Genomic DNA, 22,091 nt, shown 5'->3' on the forward strand with positions numbered 1-22,091 from the left:
TTTACAACTCAAATGCTTATTTGACCGTGCAATGAGTGAGGTCCACAAAAGACTTATACAATGGTATCCATGTAACGAGCGTTAGGTTAGCGGATCCCAGACTCTAAAAGCCTTAGGTCACTAGGCACAAAGTCCCCTAAGAACTTAATAACTCGAATACCAAAGAGCCCACTCTTGATCAATTATGCAGAAATTTTTTTTTTTTTCATAACTTCTGAGCAAGTGCGTTTCGCTCCATCTTACTCAACCCTAGACTACTCGCAACATAAGCGAGCCGGCTACTAGCCATTTGACGCCTAGCCACAACTAGCAACAACTTCCATATTTTTTTTCTCCAAAACAATTTTCTTTTTCATGTTTTTATCACTAAGAACCTATAATCGAATTCTAAGCATAATAAATAGATTGACCTTGAAAACAACCAAATCATAACAACAATCTAGCCCTTACGCATTCTTTAAGACTCAGTGGACTTACAATTGTTTCTAGCATGCATATCAACCTACACAACTTAATATCACTTTAATGCTATCACTACACTCGCATCAATATCACAATTCAGTCGATAAATCATTGCAAAAGGGATCATAGTAAATGCATGAGTTCATGACATTCATAAAAAAAAACTATATGGCATAAATTATGCAACTATATGAACTAACTATCATGAATATGCAACTAAATGACACACACACAATATTCTTTTAACTACCACCCCCAAACTAAAAATCTTCACTGTCCTCAGTGAAAGTAGTAGAAAGGAACACAGGGTATACCTACTCGGAGTCATCATCATCATCACCCTCAGCGGGTGGAGTATCAGGCGGCGGGTATGCAGAGTCCTCACCAAAAACTGGCCACTGGATATCAGCTCCAAGGCCTCAAAAAGCAGTCCCTAACGCAAGGGTGAGCTCCTGAGCAAACCTGCTCTGCGTCTCATATATGGCATCCATCCGTCGTGAAAGCCTCCTATACTGGGCATCACCCATCCCAGCACCCTCCTGAACTCTCGACGAACCAGCCTCACCACGCCCTGGCCTAGCCATAGTAGCACCTCGTGCTGGACGCCCTCCTGGAAGACGATAACCCAGCCCATGCTCCTCAGGCTCACCACCGGTCCACTCCTGCATCCCATTCAGAGTGCCAGAATCTATCGGAGCTGCTGGCAACTGCAACTGCTCATGAGCCGGCCAGTTCACTCCCACTGCTCGGCATAGCTTCGTAACCGTGGATGCATAAGGGATGCTCATATGCTTTGCTCCCCTCAAAAACTTCAGAATTCCATGGTAGATAAACTCACCAAGGTCCACATAGTATTCCTCATTCAGAATTTCCCACAACAGCTGTGCTCTCTCAACTGTGACCTCGTGTGCATGTGAAGAAGGCAAAATATTAGCACATATAAATGCATTCCATGCACGGGCATACCTGTTCATGGCGATCGCCGGAAAGTGACGATACTCATTATTGGCTGGACTGTGGTTCCAAACTGTGCCCGGTCGACAGAGAGTCGCACAAATCAAATCCAAGTCAAAATCCTCAGCAGTCTTTTCATTCCAGTTCTCCTCCTCGGGCTTCCTCTCTCGCTGTCCAATCACACGGCGAATCGCCGCAGGATGATAATCAACCGTCAGCCCACGGACTACAGAAAACCCATTCTTCTCAGCCTTCGCATTCGCGTAAAACTCGCGAACAACGCTCATCGGTACTGCTTCGGGTGACTCACAAAAAGCTATCCACCCCTTCTCTGCAATCATGGGCAACAACTCACCATCCCTCCCTGATGGTAAAAACCCCCTCTCCTTCAGAATCGACTTCCCCAACAGCCTAGTGTACTCCTCCTCCGCAGCTCTGTCAGTTAACCGAGGCCTTGCAGCAGTGCCCCTTGATGAATCAGCAGTAGGAACTGTGCTGCTGCTGTCAATAGTGCGTGCTCTCTTGGGTGCCATTGATTCGTGAATAGAAGTGTGTAAGAACTGATTTTTGATGTTTGTGAGAGGGTTTAAGTGTAGGAAGTTTTGTGGGAGATATGTAGGATAGGTGTATGTATATATAGGGTGTGGATTAGATTAGGGTTTGGGAATTAAGGGATAAAATCATGGGGTAGTGGGAACAATTCGTGGGTTTATGGGCTAAAACTATTTTTGTGTTTCTATTTGTTTTTTTTTTTCTGAACTGTAAAAATTTTCTGGAACTCGACCCCTGCGCGGCCGCTCAGCATTTCTGCGCGGGCGCGCAGCAAGCTGCGCGGCCGCTCAGCATAGCTGCGCGGGCGCGCAGAGGGTCTCTGGAAAAAAAAATTTTAGCCCCTATTTTCTGATTTTTTTATGTTTTTGGATAGGTTATTAACTTATAAGGGTTCCTGTAACAACAATTCATGGGTTGCCTCCCACGCAGCGCTTCTTTTTCGTCATTAGCTTGACGTTCCGTACCTTTCTCAAGTAGTCAACAAAATGGCACTAACCACCTCTCGGTGTGCCATGTCCCCATAGTAGTGCTTCAACCGCTGACCGTTAACCTTGAATGCTTGGTCCGAATCATTCTCAAAAATTTCCACCGCTCCATGTGGAAACACAGTTTTGACAATAAAAGGTCCAGACCACCTTGATTTCAACTTCCCAGGAAAAAGTCAGAGCCGAGAGTTGAATAAAAGAACTTGTTGTCCTGGCACAAATAACTTAGGATGTAGCTTCCTATCGTGCCACCTCTTGACCTTTTCCTTATACATTTTATTATTCTCGTACGCTTGAAGTCGAAATTCATCAAGTTCATTAAGCTGAAGCATTCTTTTCTTACCAGCTGCATCTAAATCCAGGTTCAATTTCTTCAATGCCCAGTAGGCCTTATGCTCAAGCTCCGCTGGTAGATGACATCCCTTACCGTACACCAACTGAAACGGTGACATCCCTAGTGGAGTTTTGTATGCTGTTCTGTAAGCCCAAACAGCTTCATCGAGCTTTAAAGACCAATCCTTCCTTGACGGACAAACAACCTTCTCTAGAATGCGCTTTATCTCTCTGTTAGACACTTCCGCTTGACCATTTGTTTGCGGATGATAGGCAGTAGCTACTCGATGATTCACATTATAACGCTGCATCATAGAAGTGAACTTACGGTTGCAAAAATGTGATCCTTCATCACTTATGATTACCCGAGGCGTTCCAAACCTTGTGAAAATTTGCTTATGAAGAAAATTTAGTACTACCTTTGCATCATTTGTCGGTAAAGCTTTAACTTCGACCCATTTTGAGACATAATCGACTGCCAGCAAGATGTACTGATTATTGCAAGACGAGATAAAAGGCCCCATGAAATCGATTCCCCACACATCAAAGACCTCGACTTCAAGCATCACATTTAATGGCATCTCATCCTTCCTTGACAAATTTCCCACTCTTTGGCAACGATCACACCTTAAAACAAACTGATGAGCATCCTTGAACAAAGTAGGCCAGAAAAAACCTGCTTGCAGAATACGAGCTACCGTCTTCTCTCCTCCATAGTGTCCACCATAAACCGTGGAATGGCAGTCTCGTAATATCCCCTCCGTCTCACAGAACGGGATACATCTCCTGATGATCTGGTCAGCTCCCTGTCTAAACAAATATGGTTCATCCCACATATACCACTTCACCTCATGCAGAAACTTCTTCTTTTGCGCGGATGTCAAATTAAGAGGCATTATATTGCTGACAAGATAGTTTACAATATCTGCAAACCATGGTTCTTCCTCCTGAATTGCAAACAACTGCTCATCCGGAAAAGATTCATTGATTAACGTCCTATCTTGTGAAGTAGAATTGGGATTCTCCAACCTAGAGAGATGGTCAGCTACTTGATTCTCGGTACCTTTTCTATCTTTGATCTCTAACTCAAATTCCTGAAGTAAAAGCACCCAACGAATGAGTCTCGGCTTCGAATCCTTCTTAGAAACCAGATAGTGAATAACTGCATGATCAGTGAATACTGTTACTTTCGTACCGAGCAGATAAGATCGAAATTTCTCAAAGCCAAAGACTATAGCCAAAAGCTCCTTCTCAGTAGTGGTGTAGTTCAATTGGGCACCATTTAAAGTCTTACTCGCATAGTAGACCACATGGAAGAGATTTTTCTTGCGCTGTCCCAGAACTGCACCTACCGCATAATCACTCGCATCACACATCATCTCAAACGGTTCTGTCCAATCTGGTGCTGTAATAACTGGTGCAGTGATCAAACTCTTCTTGAGAGTCTCGAATGCTTCCAAACATTCATCATCAAATTTGAAAGGCACATCTTTCTCAAGCAAATTGCACAACGGCTTAGATATCTTTGAAAAGTCCTTGATGAATCGCCGATAAAAACCCGCATGACCAAGAAAACTACGGATTCCTTTCACAGAATTGGGTGGGGGAAGATTTTCAATGACTCCCACCTTGGCCTTGTCCACCTTCAGACCCTTGCTAGAGACCTTATGCCCAAGGATAATGCCTTCACGCACCATAAAATGATATTTCTCCCAATTAAGCACCAAATTAGTTTCCACGCATCTTTTGAGTATGGCGCACAGATTATTCAAACATTCATCATATGAGTGTCCAAAGACGGAGAAGTCATCCATGAACACTTCGACGTTATTTCCAATCATGTCAGAGAATATAGCCATCATACATCTCTGAAAGGTGGCCGGGGCGCCACATAACCCAAACGAAACTCTACGAAAAGCAAATGTGCCAAATGGACAAGTGAAGGTAGTCTTTTCCTGATCCTCTGGTGCAATACAAATCTGATTATACCCGAAATAACCATCCAGAAGACAAAAATACTCATGTCCCGCCAATATGTCAAGCATTTGATCAATGAATGGAAGAGGAAAGTGATCCTTCCTTGTGGCTTTGTTCAATTTCCTATAATCCATGCACACTCTCCATCCTGTAACTGTTCGAGTAGGGATGAGCTCATTCTTTTCATTTGCGACCACAGTGATACCTCCTTTCTTAGGTACACATTGTACGGGGCTCACCCACGAGCTGTCAGAAATAGGATAAATGATGCCTGCATCTAGCCATTTCAGAATTTCTTTCTTCACCACCTCCTTCATGATGGGATTCAGTCTTCGTTGATGTTCCACAGTTGGCTTACTACCTTCCTCTAGCAGAATTTTATGCATACAATATGAAGGACTTATCCCCTTGATGTCTGCTATGGTCCATCCTATAGCCGATTTGAATTCTCTCAAAATCCTTAAGAGCTTGTCTTCCTCACTACCTGAAAGGTCAGCTGAAATAATAACAGGTAACGTAGATGAATCACCTAAAAAAGCATACCTCAAGTGTTCAGGTAGTGGTTTGAGCTCCAAGGTAGGTGCTTCCTCTATCGATGGTTTGAGCTTCCCTTCAGCATTCTTAAGGTCAGAAGTACCAAGAGATTCAAATGGTATGTCCAGCTTTCGCTTCCAGGGAGAAGCGTTCAGATATTGTAATTGCTCGTTGCTATCTTCATCATCACTGTCAAATTCCCCCACTAAGGCTTTTTCCAATGCATCAGACATTAGCATGTGTTCGAGTTCCGAAGTAACCGCGGAATCAATCACATCCACTTTTAAGCACTCCTCATCTTCTGTAGGGAATTTCATTGCCTTGAATACGTTGAAGGTCACATCCTGATCTTGGACCCGCATAGTAAGTTCCCCTTTTTGCAAATCTATCAAAGTACGGCCAGTAGCCAAGAAAGGTCTCCCCAAGATTATGGGAATCTTCTTATCTTCCTCAAAATCCAGAATAACAAAATCTGCTGGAAAGAAGAGCTTATCCACCTTGACGAGCACATCCTCAACTATGCCCCTTGGGTAAGTAATGGAATGGTCCGCCAATTGTAGCGACATGTATGTGGGTTTTGGATCAGGCAGATCCAGCTTTTTAAAGATTGACAAGGGCATCATATTAATACTTGCTCCCAAATCACAAAGGCACTTGTCAAAAGTTAGATTGCCAATGGTGCAAGGAATGGTGAAGCTTCCTGGATCTTTCAGTTTTGGTGGTAACTTTTGTTGCAGAACCGCGTTGCATTCTTCCGTGAGAGTAACGGTTTCAAGGTCATCCAGTTTTACCTTCCTTGTAAGAATAGTCTTCATAAACTTCGCATAACTAGGCATTTGTTCCAGAGCCTCAGCGAAAGGTATATTGATGTGAAGTTTCTTGAACACTTCCAGAAATTGTGGAGGAAAAGGCAATGGAGGATAGAGCTGTTTCTCCCCTGTATTAACCTCAGGCAGAGTGTGTTCAACAGTAGTCTTCCTTGGTTCCTCCGCTTTCTCCTTTTGCTTAGATTCTTCATCTCTAACTTCAGCTTCGACTTCTTTTGCCTTTTCAGCATCAGCTACTTTTCCAGACCTTAAGGTAATAGCCTTGACTTGCTCTTTAGCTTCCTTCCTGCCTGGTACTTCCGTGTCACTGGGAAGAGTGCCAGGTTGACGATTGAGCACTGCATTGGCTAATTGACCGATTTGATTTTCCAAGGTCTTGATAGAAACCGCCTGACTCTTGCACAACAGCTTAAGTTCCTCAAAATCAGCACTAGTAGGTGTAGCTGCACTTCCCTGTTGAGGATATGATTGCCTTGTAGCAAACTGCTGTGGTTGCTGGAATCCAGGTGGGTTAAACTGTTTACTCATTCCTTGCTGATATGGTGGCTGAATAGCATTCTGATTATTCCCCCAGCTGAAATTTGGATGATTTCTGTTATTAGGATGATAGGTCGCTGGCACAGGCTGCTGTTGTCGCTGATAATTATTCACATACTGAACAGATTCGTTGATGAGAGAACACTGATCCGTAGCATGAGAACCTGCACAAAGCTCACAAACCATAGCTATTTGATTAACTCCATACGTAGCCAGAGAATCAACCTTTATTGATAGCGCTTGGAGCTGGGCTGCAATAGCGGTGGCTGCATCAACTTCCAGAATACCTGCTACCTTGCCTGACGTCATCCTCTGAGTTGGGTTTTGATGCTCATTTGCAGCCATCGTCTCTATAAGATTATACGCCTCAGTATAGCTTTTAGCCCATAAGGCGCCTCCAGCTGCTGCATCGAGCATGGGCCGAGATTGGGCCCCCAAACCATTATAAAAACCAGTGATCACCATCCAATCCGGCATTCCATGATGTGGACATTTTCTCAACATTTCCTTGTAGCGTTCCCAAGCCTCGCACATAGATTCTGTAGGTTGCTGCGCAAACTGAGTAAGAGCACTCCTCATAGCAGCAGTCTTTGCCATTGGATAAAACTTCACCCGAAACTTTTGCGCAAGATCTTGCCACGTAGTGATGGACCCAGCTGGTTCAGAATGTAACCAGTCTTTAGCCTTATCCCTCAGTGAGAATGGGAAAAGCCTCAACTTGATAGCCTCATCAGTCACGCCATTATACTTAAAAGTGCTGCAGATCTCAAAAAAATTTCTTATGTGCATGTTGGGGTCTTCAGTTGCCGCTCCTCCAAAAGAAACAGAATTCTGCACCATCTGAATAGTGCCCGGCTTGATTACAAAGGTGTTAGCTTGAATAGCCGGATGAAGGATGCTTGACTGAATATCATCGATTTTAGGCCGAGAAAAATCCATAAGAGCTGGATCAGCTTGAACAATACGATCTCCCATGTTTACTGGTTCTTTCTGCTCAGTTCCTGAATCCGAATCCTCAAAATCTAACTTCTCCGGAATATCAAGAACTTCGTTTGTCTCCTCAGTTGTATCTAAAGTCCTCTTGCGAGCACGAGAATGAGTTTGCATAAACGCTTGCTAAAGTACCTGAAACACAACCGAAAAGAGTAAGTAACTACTACGTCCTAATCACTGAGTCCTAATGACCAATGATGGTAAGTACATAAACTAAACAAATACGCCGAGTCCCCGGCAGCGGTGCCAAAAACTTGTTAGGGCGAAAACACGCACTAATATTCACGCAAGTATACGCGTTCGCAAGTAATATAGAATACTTTCTAGTTCGTTCCCTCAGAGACTCAGACTAAATTATTGTCTAATTAAACTCACTCACCAATGTATGATTACTTCTCAATGTTAAGATAATAACACTTAAAATTGTTGATCAAATATTAACTATAATTAACTACTTAATTAACCACTTAACTAACACTTCAAATTATCAATAATAAAACACTCATGAGATCACAACTTCATTATTACTTCCTTCTATAGCCATTGTTATTACCTTTAGCATGTCACAGTGATGACATTAATCGAATAATACGAAACTGATAAAAGCCAACTTTCATTGTACTAATACCATTCTACCAAACATCCACAATTAAGATAGAAGTTGAATAGTCATCAATTATGTTGAGTTCCTATATGTCTACAGAAATTGACAACACAACGATTTAAGCACAAGTTATTCATTTTGATTACATAGGGCAAATAAAACTGTTAGAGTTACCCACTAATCATGCACAACGTACATGAACCTATGCTAGCATGGCAAGTTCTAAATCTCAAGATCCACCGTCGCTTCACAAGAGATTAACACCCTATCTTATATGTTCGCGACGCACATAAGACGAATACGCGCAACCAATACTAGATATCATGCAATCATCACACACTAAAGTATTAAACAATTAATTAAAGAATTCCATAATAAATCCGTTGTAACCCCATGATCACGATTAGCCCATAATAGAACTCATCGCCATCATGGGTTCATATGAAATCATGATAAACAAACACAAGAAAATAATAACTAAACTAATTATATTAAAACAGAGTACGTCACAAGAGTAAATAAATCAAAGCAAGAAAACTAGCATCCAACGTTACAACGAAACAAGAATCACAAGAATATATGCTTCCTCTTCGTTGCGGTGTGCTAAATCGGTCTTCTTCCTTATCTCCTTCGCTTCTTGCGTAAAACACAATCTAAAACATAATCCCCTTCATTATCTCTATGAAAACGTCTCAAATCTACCTATATAATAGTCCCATAAAACTCAGATTACATAGAAGTTGGAAGCCACACAGAAGTAGAAGTCTAAAATAATTCAGCTTTTTCCCCGACCTTGCGCGGCCGCTCAGCATTTCTGCGCGGGCGCGCAGGCTGCTGCGCGGCCGCTCAGCATTGCTGCGCGGGCGCGCAGGACCCTACTGGAAAAATTCCAAGCTTGCTCCGTTTCTTCGCCGTAATCTGCCCATTCCTTTCCTCTCGCAATGGTGAACACATGCCAAGGCTTATTCTTGATGATTCCTCCCCCGAAATGCAACTAATACCCTGAAATGCATAAACACTAGAAAAACGCATTAAATACACAAAATACTTGATTTCAAGACACCAATTTAAGCCATTTTAAGACGTTCTAAGTGGTATAAAATGCCACTTATCAACAGCATTTGAGTACCATGGCAAAGACCCCAGATTTAACAAAGTCTTCAACCAGGGAATGTTTAATCATTCTACTATAACTATGAAGAAAATCCTCCAAACATACCATGGTTTTGCCGGTCTTAAAACTCTCGTGGATGTTGGCGGAGGCACCGGAGCCACACTTAATATGATTATTTCTAAATACCCTAATGCCCCGTTTGGATACATGGATTTCATTTCAAATCCTGGATTTGATCAAATCTGCTAGAATTTGGAATTGGATTTTGTTCAAATACAACCCAATTACACAACAAGTTTAAAATTTTGAATTTGAAATACTTGCAAAATACATGTCATTTTAAATTAAATTTTTTTACTGAAATTTCTTTTAAGATTTTTTTTTGCAGATAAATTTCCGAGAATTTTTTTCAGAAAACTTTTCTCTGAGAAATTTTCTCCGAAAATTATTTCTCGAGAATTTTTTTATAAACTTTTATCCGAGAATTTTTTTCTGAGAATTTTTTCTCGGGAATTTTTTCCCGAGAACCTTTTCTCGGAAATTTTTTTCCCGAGAATTATTTCTCGGGATTTTTTTACCGAGAACTTTTTCTCGGAAATTTTTTCCCCAGAATTTTCTCGGAAATTTTTTTCGGAGAACATTTTCTCGCAAATATTTTTTCCGGCATTTTTTTTCGAGAACTTTTTCTCGGGATGTTTTTCCTGAGAACATTTTCTCGGGAATCTTTCTCCCGGGAATTTTTTTCGAGAGACTCTTCTCGGAAAATTTTCCCAAGAATATTTTTCGGTATTGTTTTTTGGGGAATTGTTTCCCGAGAACTTTTTCTCGAGAATTTTTTTCGAGAGACTTTTCTCGGAAAATTTTCCCGAGAATATTTCTCGGTATTATTTTTTTGGTAATTGTTTCCCGAGAACTTTTTCTCCGAAATTTTTTTCCCGAGAATTATTTCTCGGGAATTTTTTACCGAGAACTTTTCCTCGGGAATTTTTTTCCGAAAACTTTTTCTCGGAAATTTTTTCCCGAGAATTTTCTCGGGAATTTTTTCTGGAGAACATTTTCTCGGGAATATTTTTCCCGGGATTTTTTTTCGAGAAACATTTCTCGGAAAATATTCCCGAGAACTTTTTCTCAAGAAGTTTTTTCGAAGAACATTTTCTCGGGAATCTTTCTCTCGAGAATTTTTTTCGAGAGACTTTTCTCGGAAAATTTTCCCGAGAATATTTCTCGGTATTGTTTTTTCGGGAATTGTTTCCCTATAATTTTTTCTCAAGAACTTTTTCCCGTGAATTTTTTTCACGGAAATTTTTTCGAGAAGCTTTTCCCGGATAATTTTCCCGAGAATTTTTTCCCGAAAATTTTTTTCGAGAAACTTTTCTCGGAAAATTTTACTGAGAAAATTTCTCGGCAATTTTTTCCCGAGCAACTTGTTTCGCGAAATTTTCTCGAGAACTTTTTCCCGAGAAACATATCTCGGAAATATTTTTCCCGAAAATCAATTCTCGGGATTTTTTCTCGGAATTTTTTTTAGTAATTTTTTTCCCGAAAACTTCGAAATTTTTTTCCGAGAAATTTTTCTGAATGAAAATGTTTATTCGGAAAATTTTCTAGAACGAAAAAATTTCTAGGAAATGTTTAATGGGATCCTTTTCATCAAGAAGTTTTTTCGAAATTTTCTTTTGGGAATTTTATCTCGAAATTTATCTTGAAATAAATAAAATAAAACAAATATTTCAATTTTCCGAGAAAATTAAAAAAATTCAAGTTTTAAAAAAAAATTTAAAACAAAATTTTGAAATTCAATTTCTTGAATTTCAATATCTTGAATATCCAAACAAAAGATTTGGAATTGAAATTCTGGATTTCAAATTCTAGAATTGAAATCTCGGATTTGAAATGAAATCAATGTTTTCAAACGCTACCTAATCTTAAAGGGATTAACTTTGATCTCCCTGGCGTCGTTGAAGAGCTCCCTCTTATCCTGGTAACCACATTTTTAACATTGTTATGCACATTTGGTGCCTGGTCATCCTCATTGTTAGAAAATTAGGATTTTAGAGCTTAATTTAATTATGTTCTTGATGTTAATCCTAAAATCTAATGATTGGAAATTGTTCAATGATATTTGAACTTAAATTTTCATGTATGGTTTTAAGAATTTTCTTAATGAAATCCATATGAAATGAGAGTTGAAAGTAGCTTGGAAAAGTTTGGAAAATTTGAGAATGTTTGTCCCACATTGAAATAAATAAAGGGGGTTGTATGCTTTATATGGTATTACCCACATGAGTAGTATACAACTACTAAGGTGTGTGATGGTCCATTGTGTTGTTGTGTGCTTCACGCGCACACACACACACGCGCGCCCGCCCCGCCACGCACCGGACCGGGTCGAAGGGCGATTTGGGCGAATGTCTCGGCGTCTCGCGTACGCGAGGCGACCTGGGCGAGGATTTTATTTATTTGAGAATTATTTTAATTCGAATTTATTTATCGGTGATTGGATTATTGGGCTGGGTTCTGAAATAGGCTAAGTAGTCTAAATATATTGAACCTGCAAATAATCTGATCTGTAACAAGTTCTGATATTAGAATCAGAACTTAAGAACTGATGAATAAAATCAGAACTTAACAAGTTCTGATATCAGAATCAGAACTTAAGTACTGATGAGTCGAATCAGAACTTAAGTACTGATGATAATAATGTGGGTGTTAATGTGAAAAGCTGTTACAAATAATTTAAATTCAAAAGCTGATCAGTTTTGATTTTTTCATTAATGAATTCAAAATCTGATCAGTTTTTATTTTTTATTAATGAAGCAGTTTAATTCAGACATTAAGTGTGTTGACAGTTTCATTTTTCCTCTCCTATAAATAGAGGCTAAACTGAATGAATAAAATATACAACACACTACATTCTCATCTCTTCTCTTCAATCTCTCTGCATTTCTCTCCCACAAGAACTGAAGTGCTGATATTTTCCGGCGACTGAGGTGCTGGTCGAAGTGGAGGTTTTGTTGCTGCTGTTAACATAAACTCCGAGCTGTTTTATCCTGGTGGAGATATTGCGCACATCCCAAACGCAGCAGGTAGGGGGCAATAATCTCTTCAAGAGCAGCCAGGACTTCAAGCAAGGCCTGGTGACTCAGCTGTAATCATTTTCTTGGCGTTTTGTATCTGTAAACCTTTATTTCAGTCACTGTTGAAAGGTATGGTTTCGGGTACATCTTTCTTTCTCTCTACGTTATTTCAGTTACTGATTTTGTTTACCTGCATGTTTTGTTTTGTTAACTGTGGTCTTGGCCTAAACTTGTTAAATTCTTTATACACTTGCCTCTATGTTGCTATACTTGTTAGTGAGATTCTCAACATTCTTGAAGAGATTATTAGTTATATAGAATTTAGCATAATGGTTAACGAAAGTGAGGTTATCATTGGTGGTGGTAGCAGTTCGGGTGCAACTGCTGGGGCCATTGATTGGACCACCTATAGTTTCCCACAAGCTGTTGAACTAACCGGTTTACCGGAGAAATTCAACGGTGGCATTGGCTTTTCTCGCTGGCAGAAAAGGATGAAGTTGTGGTTGACTATAAAGGGTCTGTGGCCGGTTTTGGAATATGAGAAACCAGTAGTGGATCAAGAGAAGGCTGACACAGTTAAGGCTTTTGCGAAGTGGGCTGAGAAGGATGGAGTGGCTAGAGCGGCCATTCTTGCGGCACTAACAAACACTTTGTTTGATGTCTATTCTTCTGATGCCTACTCTGCAAAACTCTTATGGGAGAAGCTGGACCAGACACATAATACTGACTCACAAGGTCTAGAAAAGTATTCTGTGGAAAGGTTCCTCGAGTTCAAGCTGGTGGACAATAAGTCCATGACTGAGCAGGTGCATGAGTTCGAGATGATAGTGCATGCTTTGAAGGAGTCTGGAATGAATCTCCCGGAGAAGTTCAAGGTGATGAGTGTGATTGAAAAACTCCCGAAGTCTTGGGAAGAGTTCTCTCTCTCCCTGAAAAGACAGAAAGGAGAGATCACCTGGACCAACCTTATGCTGGACATCTCGGTACAAGAACAACACAAGTCCAAACAGGGACATGTGATGCCAACTGAACACGGTACCTCGAAGGTAAACATAGCAACTGTAGGACAAAAGAGGAAGGCTTTTGCTAAGAAAGCTAATAGTAATAAACCTAAGAGTGACAAGGACAAGGCCAAGAAACCCAAGGCAAACAAACCATGCTGGTCTTGTGGGCAGGTTGGGCACTGGAGTAAGGACTGCCCTACAAAGAAAGCGAAGAAAACCGAGGTAGCACAAGCAAATGTTGTGCTTGGAACCGCAAGTGGGCCTGTAGTGAACATGGTTGTTGGTGAGGCTACGGCTTCTGAAACCAACGTTGACCGGTATGTATCCTACAACCCTGTGATATTTTCTACCTATCTGTCAAATGAATGGTTGATAGATACTGGAGCTAATGTACATATTTGTGCTGATATTAGTTTATTTGTATCTTATCAACAGAGTCATAGCCTGACTGTGAAGATGGGGAATGCTAGTGCTGCTCAAGTACATGGAGTTGGAAACGTGGATCTGAAGTTCCCTTCAGGACGTATTCTATCTCTGACGAGAGTGCATCATGTTCCCGACATGCGTAGAAATATAATAAGTGGAAGCTGTTTAGTTTCTAGTGGTTTTGAAATTTCGTTCAAATGTAATAAAGTAGTTCTTATTCACACTGGTACATTCTTTGGCAAGGGTTACTTGTCAAATGGTTTATTTGTTATTAATGCGGATCCCGTTTTGGGAAGTTTGAATAATAATGTTATTCCTACTGTTAATTGTATTGAATCCTCAAATATATGGCATGCTAGACTAGGTCATTTAAACTTTGGTGCTCTTAAGAACATGATGAACTTAGAGTTGATTCCAAAATATACCATAGAAAAGAATTCTAAATGTCAAGTATGTGTGTCTGCTAAACAGATAAGGAAACCTTTTCATAACGTTGTTAGGGATTCAGACTTGTTAGATTTAGTACACACTGATATTTGTGAATTTGGTGGTGTGTTGACCAAGGACCAGTTTAGATACTTCATTACTTTTATAGATGATAGTAGTAGATATTGTTATGTTTATTTACTTAGACATAAGGATGAAGCACTTAGTAAATTCATTATATATAAAACTGAAGTAGAAAAACAAACTAGTAAGTTACTTAAAAGATTGAGATCTGATAGAGGTGGTGAGTATACGAGTAATGCTTTTAATGAATTTTGTAATGATATAGTTCATGAAGTTACTCCACCATACACACCTGAGTCTAATGGGGTTGCTGAGCGAAAGAACAGAACATTTAAAGATATGATTAATAGTATGCTTATTAACTCTGGGTTGCCTAAATACATGTGGGGAGAGGCTCTAAATACGGCTTGCCATATTTTGAATAGAGTCCCTCTGAAACACATGGATAAAACACCCTTGGAGTTATGGAAAGGCAGGATGACTAGTCTTAAGTATCTTCGTGTGTGGGGGTGCCTTGCTAAGGTGCTTGTTCCTGAACACAAGAGAAAGAAACTAGGTCCAAAGACTGTTGACTGTATCTTTCTGGGCTATCTTGAAACCACTACAGCTATGAGATTTTTAATGTTAAAATCTGACATAGATGGTATAGTGGCAAACACGATAGTTGAATTTCGAGATGCGACATTCTTTGAGGATGTCTACCCTATGAAGACTGGAATACCTGAAACGACTTCTGAGGAAGATCCTACTCACACATCAAGTTCTATTCCTGATCATGTGGAAAAGATGACAAATGTGGGGGCGGAACCTAGTAGTAGCTCTATTCCTAAGGAATTAGAGGAACCAAGGAGAAGTAAGCGTGCAAAAATAGTCAAGGATTTTGGAGGTGATTTCATCACTTACAATATCGAGGACGAACCTTTAACTTTCCGGCAAGCTATGGATTCTTCCGAGTCAAGGCACTGGAAGGGCGCTGTCAAGAGTGAAATTGACTCTATTGTTTTCAATGGAACATGGGAGTTGGTTGATCTCCCTCCTGGGTGTTCTACTATTGGGTGCAAATGGGTCTTTAAAAGGAAGTTGAACCCTGACGGCTCAATAGATAAGTACAAAGCTAGACTGGTAGCTAAGGGTTTTAAGCAAAAGGATGGAATTGATTATTTTGATACATACTCACCAGTTGCAAGAATGGTAACAATCCGAATGCTTATAGCATTGGCTTCAGTCCATGGTCTTATCATCCATCAGATGGATGTAAAGACGGCTTTTCTTCATGGTGAACTTGAGGAAGAGATTTATATGGATCAGCTTGATGGATTTGTTGCATCAGGCAATGAAAGGAAAGTATGTAAGTTGATCAAGTCCATCTATGGCTTGAAACAAGCTCCCAGAGATTGGCATAAAAAGTTTGATGAAACTATATTGCCTTTCAGTTATTAGATTAATGAAAGTGATAAGTGTGTCTACACTAAAGTTAAAGGTAATGAGTGTGTTATCTTGTGCCTATATGTGGATGATATTTTATTGTTTGGAACCAATATTGAGATTATTAACGAGACTAAAGAATTCTTGAAAAGGCATTTTGAAATGAAGGATATGGGTGAGGCAAGTGTGATTCTTGGAATCAAATTGATTCAGTCCACTGAAGGAATAACCTTGACTCAATCTCATTATATAGAGAAATCTATACTTGAGAAATATGGTTATTCACAGTGTAGAATCGCTAGTACACCTTATGATTCGAAAGTTGCCCTTGTCAAGAATACTTCAGGAGTGCCTGTGTCTCAGTTAAGGTATTCTCAGATTATTGGGAGCTTGCAGTATCTTGCTAACTGTACTAGACCAGATATTTCATATTCTGTGTCTAAATTGGCGAGATATACAAGCTGTCCAAACAGAACTCATTGGGATGCTCTTGATAGAGTACTTAGATATCTAAAAGGCACAATGTACCTTAGTTTACACTACAGGAGATTTCCTGGTGTGCTTGAAGGGTACAGTGATGCAAGTTGGATAGCTAAGAAGTCTGGTTCCAATGGAGTGACTGGATACGTGTTCACCTTGGCTGGTGGAGCAATATCCTGGAAGTCAAGCAGACAGACTATTGTTACTCGGTCTACTTTTGAGGCTGAGTTGTGTGCACTTGATGCCACAGGGACGGAGGCTGAATGGTTACACGGACTTATGTCTGCAATACCTGTAGTAAGCAGACCGCTCCCTGCTATTGCTATTCACTGTGATAGTCGAACAACTATCGACAAGATTAGCAGTAAAAAGCATAATGCTAAAACTAAGAGACACATCCAAGTTAGACTCAAGTCTATAAGGGGTTTAGTGACTGATAGGATCATAGCTATAGAGTTCATAGGAACTCAGAATAATATAGCTGATCCTCTTACTAAAGGACTGGAACCTGCAGTGGTCCTTAAGTCAAGGTTGGGGATGGGATTGTCAACCCATCATAATTCATCAACAGTGGGAACCCAATACACATGAGAGGAGATCCCTCGAAGTGTATTCAATGGGTAATAACAAGCTGTAAGGATGAGTTGGTAGTACCTTTGCTACATAGATGATACTATAGTATCTGAGTCTATCCCCTGTAAACCTAGAAGGTACTGACACTGCCAGAAAAGCAAGAGTGTTAAAACTCTGAATGGGATCAAGTCATTTGACGAGATAGAGGCAGTATATCTCTGGAGATGCCCAGCTAAGCGAATGTAATTGTGTGGTCGCAATTAGAGGATAGGGTTAATCCTTGAAGCATTCGACGAACAGGATCGAGACATGACCATTAATGTCTCAAAGCCGTAGATTGGCACCATAACCTTTGACTTGTCGTCGTCTATGGAATATGGTTATACTAAACGGATTAAGATTCAAGGTGAAACATTCCATCTGAGTCCGATAGCCATTGAAGTAGAGGAATTAGGAGGGTTCAAACCCGGAAGGGTACCGACTCTGAAAAACAAGTCATGATGGGAAATTGATCACATTTCTGTATGGATTTGTGGGGGATTGTTAGAAAATTAGGATTTTAGAGCTTAATTTAATTATGTTCTTGATGTTAATCCTAAAATCTAATGATTGGAAATTGTTCAATGATATTTGAACTTAAATTTTCATGTATGGTTTTAAGAATTTTCTTAATGAAATCCATATGAAATGAGAGTTGAAAGTAGCTTGGAAAAGCTTGGAAAATTTGAGAATGTTTGTCCCACATTGAAATAAATAAAGGGGGTTGTGTGCTTTATATGGTATTACCCACATGAGTAGTATACAACTACTAAGGTGTGTGATGGTCCATTGTGTTATTGTGTGCTTCACGCGCACACACACACACACGCGCGCGCCCGCCCCGCCACGCACCGCACCGGACCGGACCGGACCGGACCGGACCGGGTCGAAGGGCGAATGTCTCGGCGTCTCGCGTACGCGAGGCGACCTGGGCGAGGATTTTATTTATTTGAGAATTATTTTAATTCGAATTTATTTATCGGTGATTGGATTATTGGGCTGGGTTCTGAAATAGGCTAAGTAGTCTAAATATATTGAACCTGCAAATAATCTGATCTGTAACAAGTTCTGATATTAGAATCAGAACTTAAGAACTGATGAATAAAATCAGAACTTAACAAGTTCTGATATCAGAATCAGAACTTAAGTACTGATGAGTCGAATCAGAACTTAAGTACTGATGATAATAATGTGGGTGTTAATGTGAAAAGCTGTTACAAATAATTTAAATTCAAAAGCTGATCAGTTTTGATTTTTTCATTAATGAATTCAAAATCTGATCAGTTTTTATTTTTTATTAATGAAGCAGTTTAATTCAGACATTAAGTGTGTTGACAGTTTCATTTTTCCTCTCCTATAAATAGAGGCTAAACTGAATGAATAAAATATACAACACACTACATTCTCATCTCTTCTCTTCAATCTCTCTGCATTTCTCTCCCACAAGAACTGAAGTGCTGATATTTTCCGGCGACTGAGGTGCTGGTCGAAGTGGAGGTTTTGTTGCTGCTGTTAACATAAACTCCGAGTTGTTTTATCCTGGTGGAGATATTGCGCACATCCCAAACGCAGCAGGTAGGGGGCAATAATCTCTTCAAGAGCAGCCAGGACTTCAAGCAAGGCCTGGTGACTCAGCTGTAATCATTTTCTTGGCGTTTTGTATCTGTAAACCTTTATTTCAGTCACTGTTGAAAGCTATGGTTTCAGGTACATCTTTCTTTCTCTCTACGTTATTTCAGTTACTGATTTTGTTTACCTGCATGTTTTGTTTTGTTAACTGTGGTCTTGGCCTAAACTTGTTAAATTCTTTATACACTTGCCTCTATGTTGCTATACTTGTTACTGAGATTCTCAACACTCATACCTCAAATTATTAAGATTTTGAAATTTAACTATGTGTCGATTTAGTTTTGCCGTAGATAGTATCTTACCAGGGGAATAGTTGAAGAACCTCAAGCTTTCAACTTTCAAAGTAGATTTACTATAATATTTTGTAACATATCTTTGTTTTTAAGTTGTCTGATTAACTTTAGTTTTTCTATGTAGGTTTGGAGCATGTTGGAGGTGACATGTTTGTTAGTGTGCCAAAAGGGGATGCTATTTTCATGAAGGTCTTTCTGATTTTTTTGATTTTCTTTAAGCCTACTACACATATTGAATTAATATTATTTGGCCAGGGTCCTCTGGAAAGGACTCTTTACAAATTACATTTTAAGAAATCACGTTTTTGGAGTTTATACTTTACATGCAGTACGTAGCCTTGAACGAGGTTAGCTGTTAACTCTATCGAATTTTATAATGTGCAGTGGATATGTCACGATTGGAGCGACGCACATTGTCTTGCATTCTTGAAGAACTGCTATAAGGCACTCCCAAAGGATGGAAAGGTGATACTAGCGGAATGCATTCTTCCAGAGGCTCCGGACTCCAAACTTACAACCATGAATGTCATCCATATAGATGTTATTATGCTTGCACATAATCCTGGCGGAAAAGAGAGAACTGAGAAAGAATTTGAGGCCTTGGGAAAAGAGGCTGGTTTCAGAGCCTTTAACAAAGCCTGCTGTGCTTATAATACTTGGGTTATTGAATATTATAAATAGATGATGATAACTCCTTGGGAGCTTAGGAATATGTGTAACATTTGTATTTCTTGTCACAAGTAAGGATATATGTGAAGTAAAGTTTCCATGGAATTTAGCAAGTAATGTAGTGGTGCTGATGTTGTGGTATTTTGTTTGTTCCTCTTTTCAAACACCAGGCTGCAACGATTTATCATTCTACTGTTTACGGGTTCAATCTTAAATTCACCTGAGAAAATCCTGAACAGACTTTAGTCGTAATTCATCAATTTGTTTGTTATCTGTCTATGTTCATACCTCAAGGTAATTGATAATTCAAAAGTTGGCCTACAATGTTAATACTATATATGTTATTACTGAATGGTGGCTACTACACCCGGTACTGATGTTTGATAATATGAGTTTTTCAAGGAGTTGGCACCCAGACTCGGGCTGGTGCATTAGGTGCATGACAAGAAAAAAAAAGGTTAAACAAAGGTTCTCGCAGAATAGAAACTTAAGTAAAGAGGTCCAGATCGAAAATAGAAGTAAGTTGCTTGAATGATCCAATGCTAAAAGCACCCAACGCATTAGCACTAAAAAAAGTTGAAATTCAAGAGTTTTCTAAGGTTTATATAATATCTTAGAAGGATCAGGCTCTTCTTATGCTGATGAATCAATAATCTCCAATACTCTTAGATTTCTTAGGTATCGAGGGAGGGGAGCAAGGATTCAGAGCTTAATGGTTAGAAGTCTTTCCCCGGCAATGGTGCCTTAATTGAACTATGCACTTGACTAGCAAAATGTACTAGTACAAAGTTTCTTTACATTTTGTGTAAGCAAATGGAACTGGTCCTGATTGACGACAACAACGGAGACAGGAATAACTCTTCACTCTTTAGGAAGGATCAGAAGAAAAAATTTCGTATAACTTAATAAGACTATAGACCTTTGATTAGATTACAAATATCAAGGTGGACTATGCCACTACGTGTATGCAAGTTGTGTTAGGCATGCTCTGTTTCATATTGCCAAAAAATAATTTATTAACTTGTTTCTTTCTGCAATCACAGCAGTTAGAAAAAATTATTTCTGGCAACTAATGCTGAAATATATACTGTATGGATTTCTTGATTCTGAGTCTATCTGTTTGTTAGAGGAGCCACTGTCATACATTATCATGTTTTCGTATAGTTCAATCAACTTTAAGGTGTAAGTTTCAAACGCATATAAAATTTGCCCATACATGTATAAGTTGTGAAGTTCATTTGTGGTTGCCCCTCTTTTCTACAACATGTAATAGTGTAATACATTTGTTTTCTTTTTGACAAAATAGTGTCAAATATTTGTTGAATAGGTAAAGTTGTCATAGTCTAATCTGGCTAATACAAGGAGGGTGGGAGGATTCGAATCTGAGTCTCTCCCTAACCTAAATCAAGCTCTGATACCATGTTAAGTAACCAGTCCATCTAAAATTTTAAGGTGATAGAGGAAGGCCAAATAGAATCCAGTAACAATAGTAATTTGAAAAAGAATTGGGCCTCTCCATATATGATTAGGGTCATAGGGACGTTCTCTATAAACCAACTGTAGTGCAACGGATGATTGTACATGGCTGTGTTATAACAAGCTCCAATAGTTATATTTGTAACAAAAGTTAAGGGTGTTAGTGCCTTTCGAATCTTTACCAAGGCTAAACAAACCGTAAGTTTCCAACTAACTGGCTGAGGATATGTTGATGTCAATGTCTTTATAGTACTCTATTGCTTGATGCCTATTTGCAGCTGACGAACAAACTGCCCTTTCACTCGGGGGCGCTGCTCTGCAAGTTTTTTCCGGCTTTCATACCTCACCTGATTAACAATTTACAAGTCTAGATTAGTATACTGGATGAACCTGATTACATATATATGCAATTGCAATATATTAATAAGCTTTAATTTATTGTAAGCAGTGTATACCTTCTTATCAAAGCATCTATCCTTACGTTTCATGCGGAATTTAGTTAGAGCAGCTTCTCTTAGCAAAGAACGATCACAACTTCCCTCCTGAACAAGCGTAGCTTCACTTACAGACTCCGGACCCAACTTCATGTTTGGAACTGAATTAAGATTGCCAATGTTTCTGCTGTTAATGTTATTTAATCATTTCAATATATCGGTTTTTCCGTTGTACTGCATTCACAACAACCACACCAATCAAAATACACCAAAATTATAAATTTTAGTGCGTAGCATATATGGAAATTAAACCAATTATGAAAAGGAAAAATTGGGAATCTCTTTATGATGGGATCATGATTGTTTTAAAATTAATAAAACCCTAAAATTAATATTAAGTTGATCAGATGTCTTTCAATAAGTCCAATGCGTTAACCCCTAGATCGATAGGGAGTGGGTTCGCCAAAGCGAAGTACTCCCATCTATCGTGGGAGATGTGTTGAAGTATATTAATTTTTTTTTACTATTGGATTTGACTTAATTAAGTTACCACAATAGGATTTTGAACTTAGAAACATAGAGTTTGGCAAGATTTATTAGATAAATATGAACATATGTTGTTCCACCAAGCTATCCAAGATTTATATATTTGATATAATTGACAAATTTTGTCTACCTAAATAA

At 39.3% G+C, this 22,091-nt stretch overlaps 1 non-coding gene and 1 pseudogene across 1 annotated transcript; both read left to right on the forward strand.

The window, feature by feature from the left end:
* Positions 1-19,590, forward strand: part of LOC141677972 (caffeic acid 3-O-methyltransferase-like) — a 31,339-nt pseudogene extending 11,749 nt beyond the window's left edge.
* LOC141681560 (small nucleolar RNA R71) lies at positions 7,137-7,243 on the forward strand. The gene has a single exon (XR_012558989.1). It is a non-coding gene; the product is annotated as a small nucleolar RNA R71 (small nucleolar RNA).
* Positions 19,591-22,091: the final 2,501 nt, after the last annotated feature.

This window comes from Apium graveolens, chromosome 8 (genome assembly GCF_009905375.1).
Source record: "Apium graveolens cultivar Ventura chromosome 8, ASM990537v1, whole genome shotgun sequence".
Classification (NCBI taxonomy): Eukaryota; Viridiplantae; Streptophyta; class Magnoliopsida; order Apiales; family Apiaceae; genus Apium; species Apium graveolens.